Below are 9,201 nucleotides of genomic sequence, written 5' to 3'. Positions count from 1 at the left end.
ATATTTAGGTCTACTATATTTAGGTCCACATAGGGATTTGGACATTGGGATTTCTGCTGTGATTACACTGTTCACTACTGCAGGCATAGTTTGCTAAATAACCTTTTTTTTTTTTTTTTTAAAGAAATGAGCTTTTTTTTTTTTTTTTTAAAGATTTATTTATTTATACAAGCACGGGTACAGTGAAAAGTTGCGGGAGGGTGAGAGAATTCACCAGAGCCAGAGGGTAGAGCAGAACAGGCAGACTGACGAAGTACACTGCTGAGGGGAGCAGCGGGCGGCAGGAGAGGTCTGTGGGCCATGTGGGACCGTCCTCCTGTGGCCAGAGATTGAATCAGCGCTGCAGAGGCTGCGGGCAGCTTCGCAACCCAGCGCTCAACCGCTGTGCCACCAGCGAAGCCTGCTAAATAACTTTTGAATCTACTAAATTATCAAGATTTAGCCAAATGTATGGATATAGCAAGCATTTACCAAACGTTTTTCATTGGATCATGAAAGTGCAGCAGAGGAACAAAAGTGGGCTGTTTCTTCCAGTACTAAATGGACATGGGGATAAGAAATGTATAAAAATATAAGGTAGCCTCCTATCAAAAACCTGTATAATGCTTTACATTATACCTTAAAAATCTTGCCATACAATTAAATATGGCTTAGTTATGGAAATTATGTTGCGCAGCTCATCAAGCTTGGCTTCTAACATAGTAAATAGTCTGTAGACATTATTTTATTTCCTTATTTCTTTGTGAAGATGATCTTGATCATTGGGAACACTTCAGGGTGAAACTTCTGTATGAAACTACTTCAGGAAACCTATAAAGGTAGAAATCACCATTTACTATATTTATGGATTATATTAATTTTAATGAGTTCTAAAGTCCCTCTGCTTTAAAATAATGAAGAAAATATACAAATGCTTGCTTGTTCTTTTTAAGATACTAATAGATACTAATAGAAGAATACAAATGGCACAGATGAGCCTGAATATATATATATATGTTTTATTCATGTAATAGCAAAATTAATCTAACATGTGGTAAGATTTGAAGGGAGGTGTTAATTGAGTGACATGGTCATTAAGCACATAAACACTCCGCTCTTGGTTTTAACTGCAAATGATCTAATTTAAGAACATACTATCTTACATTGCTATTTCAAAAGTCTCCTTTCTAGCAGCTCTGCTATGGGTTCTCTTTTCAAACTATCTTAAATCATTTTCTTACTGCAAATAGACTGTGTCATTTGTTTCTCAAAAATTTTTTTCTCTCCTGCATTTGTAGGCTATTGTCAACTTTGGTGTCATAAGTTCCCTAGCATTGTATGTAAAAGTAGTGCATATTTTTCTGTGGAGAGAGTGCACAGGCTTCCTCAGTGTTGTATTAAATGAGTTTAACACAAGTAAATCATCTACGTATTTGCAGAAAGTACTTAATGAGCATTTTGTGCATACTTTCATTTTCACTAAATTATAAACCATTGAGGGGAGACGTTATGATGGTGGGAGATTTACCTGCATGTTTAACCCTCACCAAAAGATTTTGAATTGAATTGGTATTGCTTTTATGCTATCAGAGCACTCTCTCCTGCTTTTTTGTCTTTTCACATTGTATTTACTGTTGATAGTCTTGAAGGTTTTCTTTTATTTATGTGATATTCACAGATATTAAGAGACACTAGTTATACTTTTGCTTTCTGAACCTCAGCCAGCTTCCTTCATCTGAGTTTGAGGTTCCTTGTGTTTCAGTGTTTTTCTCTCCCTTCTCCCTGCCCATTTTTTAATTATTTTCTCTTCAAGGCGCTTTGATTATTTTGTGTGATTTGTGTGCTAGTCTTTTTGTTAGTGCCTGACAGAGGAGTGTCCACGGGTCCCCAAACTTGCATGCTCTAAAACTGGGTTATGCCTTTTGCTTCATAAATACAAAGGTAGTGAGCTCAGTGGGACAGATCTTTAATAGAATTAATATGCATAGGGAAGAAAGAGAAGACTTGATATTAATAGTTTCCTAATAAAACACCTCAATTTACCCATTCCTTTCTGTGCAAATGCCCAACCCATAAGGTCAACCTGAAATGGAGCTTCTGACGCTGTGAGTCACAAGTCCACGGAACCTTCTAGAAACTAACCATAGGAAAATTGTTCTAAAGCAGGCCCTAGATAAAGGAGATATCACATCAAGATAACAACTGCCTTTTTCATTGTCTCTCACCCTCATCTCTTCCATGTGTCTCCTTCCCAGCAGTACCATGGTGCAAGTTGGGCGGCAGAAACAAAGAACACTCTCTATCTCACCTGCTTTCCGTGTTATATATATTCACCTGGCCACTGCTCTGCCTGTAGTTCCCAGTAGCTGGTACAACGTGACCGCATATAAGTAGCAACATGGTACCTTCCTTAACTATTTCACATCCTTTCTCTACTTTCAGCTCCATGTATTGCTCTTTTCTTAATATAAATCCCCTAAGGAATTCTTTGTGCTCTCATTCCCAATTCCTATTTTGTATGCTTTCTTCAGTTTATTCCAAGAGGCCTATTGTGCCTTCCCCAAGATACTCTGATTTGTGTCAGCAGTGATTTCTAGGTGTTGATTATTTTCAATCCTTCATTGTAGTTTATCTGTTGGCAACTGCTGACATATTGTGCATTTTCTTCTTTGTGGTGTGTTTTTTCAATTAATTTCTAGTACATCTCTCTCTTCTTGGTTTTCCTTCTTCCTCATTGGTTGTTCGTCCTGCCTTCCAGATTTCTTATTGTTGAAGTGCTCCATGATTCAAACTTTGGTTTTATTTCCTCTGTATATACTTTCTTGTGATGACAGCAACTCTCAGTGACTTTACCATTTGTATATTGTAGACTCTTACTTCATATTCCTTGTCACCTATCTTCTTGAACTCTAAATTCACATGTCCATTTGTCTATGTCGACATTTCCACTAGTTTATTTAAAGATATCTCAGGCATACGTGTTCCAAATTGAACTCCTCATTCCAAGGAGCATTCTTTCTCATCTCTGTTATCCCAATCTTTCTCATGTCCGTGACAACCACTCTATGTAGCCAGTGGTTCAAAATTAAATATTTGGAGCCCTTAACTCTTTAATTTTTCTTATATTCTGTTAAATCTATCAGCAAATTCTATTACTTTCTCTGTAAAGTACACCTGGAATATATTTTCTTCCTACAATTTCTGCTGTTAGTTTACTGATGATATCTTGCTTGCATGTCTGCTATTAGCCACATAATTTCCTGCTTGGATTACAGGAGGTGTTCTGGTTGGTCTCCCTTCTTTCTCCTTGTCTCGCTATAGTCTATTCTCATAAAACTACTAGAGTGATACCTTTAAAATGCAAGCAAAAGTTATAATGTAAGATTCTAACTACAACTGGGCCTCCCTGGTGGCGCAAGGGGTTGGTTCAGCACTGCACTTTGAGGCAGTCCACAGCCTCTCCAGAACAAGTTTGATCCCTGGCCGGCCAGAGAGAAACCCACATGACGAAGCAGAGCTCTCCTGTCTCACCCACTGCACCCCTCAGCAGTGTATTTCAGTCAGTCTGCCTGTCCTGTTCCCCACTCTGTCTCTGGTGAATCCTCTCACCCCTGCTTCTCTGGCCTGTATCCCAGCTCTTGCACGCATAAGTAAATCTTTAAAAAAAAAAAAAAAAAAAGATTCTAACTGCAACTTGTTATCCTAGATTGGATCCTGGAATAAGACAAAATATATTAGTGGAAAAACAGATAAAATTCAGATAGTTCAGTAGTAATAGTAATGCAGCAATGTTGGTTTCTTCATTTTGATAAATGCACCACAGTAATTTAAGATGTTGATATTAGAGGACACTGGGTGACAGGTATAAACGAACTGTATTCTCTTTGTAACTTCTGTAAATTCATTACTGCTCCAAAATAAAGTGTTTATGTAAAAAGAATGTAACATGACTTCTTTGCTTAAAAACCTTTTATGGCTTCTCATTTGATTCACTGTAAAAGCGAACATCCTTTTATTGGCATGCAAGACTCAAAATGATCTGGTTTTCTGTTACTCTCTAACCTTATCTCTCTTTTTTTAAAAAAGATTTATTTTATTTATACAAGAACCGGGGTACAGGCCAGATGCGTGGGAGTGTGAGAAGATTCACCAGAGACAGAGAGGGGAACAGAACAGGCAGACTGATGAAATATACTGCTGAGGGGAGCAGCGGGCAAGGCAGGAGAGGTCTCCTGCATCAAGTGGGTCACCTCTCTGGCAGGCCAGGGATCGAACTCATTCTGCAGTGACTGGTGATAGCTTGATAGAGCTGTGTCCTTAACCCCTGTGCCACCAGGGAGGCCCCTTGGATATTTGAATTTGTAATCCTTGATTTGCAGTCAGTGTTAAACATTGACTTGTTTTTTGTTTCCATATATCCTGTTATTTCTTGCCTCCAAGCCTTTGCTTATGCAGATTCTTTTGCCTGGAATGACTTTCCTTATCTTTCTTCTTCTGTTCCTCAATCTTTTTCACCCATCCATTTCCCTTTTAAGATTCATATCAGATGTAACTCAAGGATGCCTTCCTTGAATTGTCAGGGGACTTATGTACTGCTTTTCAGAGGAGCTCCCACCTTTCTCTGTGCTTAATAAGCTTGTAAAAATAATTCTCTTTGGGTTTTTCTATCTTACTAGAGAACTGGGAATGCATCCTATTTACCATGGGATATCAAAGCATGGTACATAGGAAGTACTAAATGATTGTTTTAATGCATGATTGGCATGACTAAAGTCACTCAACTATGAAGCAGTAGAATTTTCAGTTCAAGCTGCATCTTCTGAGTATAAAATCAATGCTTTACTTTTGCTGTAGTTTGTTTTTAAGGAAAATAATAGAAGGATAGTCCTTTGTATGTGAGTGGGAGTTACAAATGTGCTTTATAGCCCTTGGTCATTTGCTCCTTGTCATTTGTGAGGCCACCAACACTGATGTGAAAGTGAGTTGTGCTTTTTTCTGAGACACTGGCTAATATCCTAGAACAGGGGGTTATTATAATTAGCAAACTTTTAATGTTGATAAAATTGGACAGTTTTAGAGAGAAAAACACTATTGAGGCTTTTGTTGCCCTAAAGAAGAAATCCCTGCTGGAATTCCATACTGCTCAAGAGGCAGTTGCCACTAGTGCCCATATACATACTGTTAAACTTTTACTTCAGTGCTCTTGGGAAATTCCAGGGCATTTACAAGATATTGTGAAGATTTTCTCCCAATACTATGGAAATTTTTACTTAAAGCTGAATTAACGATGATTAGTTTATTTATATGATACTTGGCACAAAAATTAGGTGACTTAATTTTGCATTTAAAACACTCTTCAATCCTAGAAAATGTGCCAGAGATCCTAACTGCCTTTTATCTTTGGCATTCTGAATTCAAACTGCCCTCTGTATTTCATTATCCTTGGTGCAATCTATATGCCAGTTGATTCTAACTGCCTAATGTTCAGGACTATCAAAATAGGAAGTAAATTTAAAAATTCTGAAAAGACTTCAGTATTAGTAATGTGGTTGAAATGATTAGACTTGGGGTTGATTTAAGTGATAAAGAGCAAGTATTTCTTGGATGACAGTCTTTGCATTTGTGCCTTGTTTCCAGAGCCTTGCTAACCCTGCAGAAGTAACCAAAATGTTGAAATAAGCAAGGAACTTCAGCTGTCGTTTGTATGAGAAGATGCAATAGCTTGTTTGTAATTTTATCTGAACTGTTAATTTTATTTTATTTGAACAATTAAAAATTTTAGTTCTTATGAAAGATCTTGCTCAATTGGAACAGAAGCAAGTGACTGCTAAGAAATAAGTTGCAGCCATTGTTAAAAGAGACTCATCAAAGTTCTGACAGTATAAATATTGACATGCTGAGATATGTCAATATTTACCATAGAATTTGGAAGTTGCCAAGTTCCTGTTTAAGAAATCTGATCCTAGCATTGAGAACAGTATATCAATAAATAAGGAACATGTCCAAATGAACAGCTGCTCAGAGAAAATAGGATAACATCTGTCTAAACTTTGGGATACATAAAAATTTAAATTAAAAAATGTATTAATGTTTCTTTGGTAATTTGTATGTAGATACTTGTACTTTGGTAAATTAATATTGTTCCATATGGGATTTTAACTTATTTTAATGACAGTATGGTTGTAATTTATAACTTCATAATTAATCATTTGTGGTATAATATTCATTTTATATATTGAATAAATTTTTTTGCCTTAATAAATTGTTTGCCTTTGTAGTGTGTTTAGGAACAATCCATTTAAAAAATTGTCCTTATTCAGAAATTGACTTAAGTCATGACTTAGATAATACTTTTGGAAACCAAAAGTTTGTGCTCTGAGAATTTACCAATAGAGAAAATATAAGAAGTTTCTGAAGTTTCAAATGTGATGAGAAAGTCTGACCTGGTTATTATCTCAGAACCAAATCTGTGGATTTAAGAAAGAGTAAAGTTGATATATTTGGTTGAATATCACAGATCACCACTGTTTATTCCCATATGACTGTCAAACAGAGTTCTTAATGCAAAGCAGAGACATTAAAAGCTTTTACAGCAAGTCATTGGACCACATAATCTTATATCTGCTTGACAGACTTATAGACGAAGGTTCGTAAATTTAATATTCTTTGAATGACAATCCTAAATCAATCCTAAAAGAGCATGAAACATGGGTATTGGAACTGGTTCTTCATTGCTTCTCTTTTGTGATAGCCGAGATTGATGCCATTTATGTAGTAATCTAATGCTATACCCCCTTCATAATATTAGGTTCATGCTGTGAAGAATGTCTAAAAAATATCATTGTAGTAATATACTGTCAGAAGTTATATTTATTTTGTTTTTATAAATGGTTTGATAAACATAAATTGTCTATAGGTTCCTAAAAGGTTTATAACATTTCTATCAGTATATTAAAAGAGAGAAAGCAACAACATTTTAAAATTTCAATTGACTGGATCCCTCTTTCAGAAGGAATTTGCAAGTATTTTGAGCTAAGATGTTGAGTTTTTCAGAGAAAACATTAGAATTATTAATTTAAAACTTGGAAAATATATTTTGCCAAGTAACCAAGACTCAAATCTTTGTTTTGAGTAGACATGATTTTTTATTTCTGGATTCATTAAGTCCTTATGCAAAATATTCTCCAGTTGTCTTCTTGAACCACCTGTTACCAGTCATTTATTATGTAGCGATAACAAAGTTGCCCAGTGTTTTCAAAATGTCATATGTTTTCCATTTGATGAGAATGTAAGCATATTAAACTGAAAATGTAGGCTTCCTGTTTGGTGTTGAATGTTATGAGTTTAATATAGTGTTTCCTAACATGTGGTATTTAGACCACTGATGAGATATACATTTTGCTTAAAACTTTTTGCAGGTACTATGAGGTAATTGAGGTTAAGAGAATTCAGTGTGTTTTTTACGGATCTGAAAAGGAAAAGTATAAACTGGAGTTGTTTAAATTGCAGATTAAATGAATTTAGCCACCACTTGAATTAAGGTCACTTAATGACTATGTGCGAAGAACTATTGTAGGTGTTTGGTTAATACTGATTAGGTCAAAATCTATGATTGCATGATTCTAATGATATGACACATGATTGGAAATTTTGAGGATCCTTATTATGATTATTCTTGCTGGTTCTTTACTGTGGTCATTATGTACAATCTCAGAACATACATGTGAAGTGGCTCATATATGGGGTCTTTTGTTATAGTAATTTTTTATGAATTTTGGCTTTAAGAACAAATTATTAATATATAGCAAATAGATACTGAAATAATTTCAGATATTTTTGATTATCAGCAGCTAACTTGATTATAAAATATTTGTCATCTCTAATGTCATTGATAAAATGTTTCACAGCAAAATTCACCAATACATTATGAACCAATGTTCCTGGTGTAATCCTTAAGCAGACAGGAGTTTTTACCAAAATGACAACACTTCTTTACTTAGAATCTAAAATTTTGAATTATAAAATTATATTTAAGACATTTATAAAAGATGCCCTTTTTTCTTTTTTTTTTTTTATACAAAGGTACTCTATAACAAATGAAGTCATCCTGATAGTTAAATAATGCATATTGAAAATTCTTTTCTTTTTACTCATTTTATTATGGATAACTTAAAATATATAAAAGTTGAGAAAATAACAGATTCCTCTGTACCTTCACTTAGCACAATCTATCAATTCATGACCCATCTCATTTTATTTATGTCCTCCCAAATTTTACAGTTCAAAATTATTTTTAAACAAACCCCAGACATTATATCATTTTACTTGTATGCTCTTGTGTTTCTTTGAAGCAAATTGAGAAAACAATAACAATTCTATTTATATATGAACAGAATTAACAATTCCCTAATATTATCAAATACCTAATCTGTCTTAAGATTTCTCAAATTACTTAAATAAATTTTGTTAGTTGATTGAATCATGGCCAAAATAAAGTGAATTTCAATTACTTACGGCTTCTAAGTCTCTTTTAACCTTTATATTCCAAATCTCCCATTTCTTTGGCATTGAGACATTGAAGAAACTGGGTCAGTTGCCCCATAGAGTTTCTCACAATCTCTGTTTAACATGTTCCTCCATCCCTTGTGTTTCCTATAAATTGGTAGTTAGATCCAGAGGTTTGATCAGATTCATGATGGATTATTAAACATAAGTCTATCATAGTATAAGGTAGAGAATTTATTACCTTTACCAAGGAAATCACTGGTTTTAAACAAATACTAGTCATCATCTTAATTCATTATATTATAAGCCAATGGGTTATGAGATCTTTTTTATTATATCTCAAAAAAAATTGTTTGGCTTTAAGACAGAGTTTGTATCAGGAAAAGAAAGGGAAATACTTAAATACCTATATATAATGTCGTTAGTGACCATAATAAGTGAGGTTAGTATTTCCTGTAGATATTTTAAGCTGTGTAAACATTCAAAGAAATACTTTAGAATGTTTCATGAGTTTGTCTCATTAGCAAAAGAAGGAATTTGGGGCTCCTCTGGTGGCACAGCAGTTGAGCGCTGGGCTGCGAAGCTGCCCGCAGCCTCTGCAGCGCCGGTTTGATCTCCGGCGAGGGTCCCACATGGCACGCAGACCTCTCCTGCCGTCCACGCTGCTCCCCTCAGCAGTGTATTTTGTCAGTCTGCCTGTTCTGTTCCCCGCTCTGG

This window comes from Talpa europaea (assembly GCF_964194135.1).
Source record: "Talpa europaea genome assembly, chromosome: 5".
In the NCBI taxonomy this organism is placed as follows: Eukaryota; Metazoa; Chordata; class Mammalia; order Eulipotyphla; family Talpidae; genus Talpa; species Talpa europaea.
The sequence above is the reverse complement of the archived record's forward strand: the minus strand, read 5'-3'. Positions refer to the sequence as shown.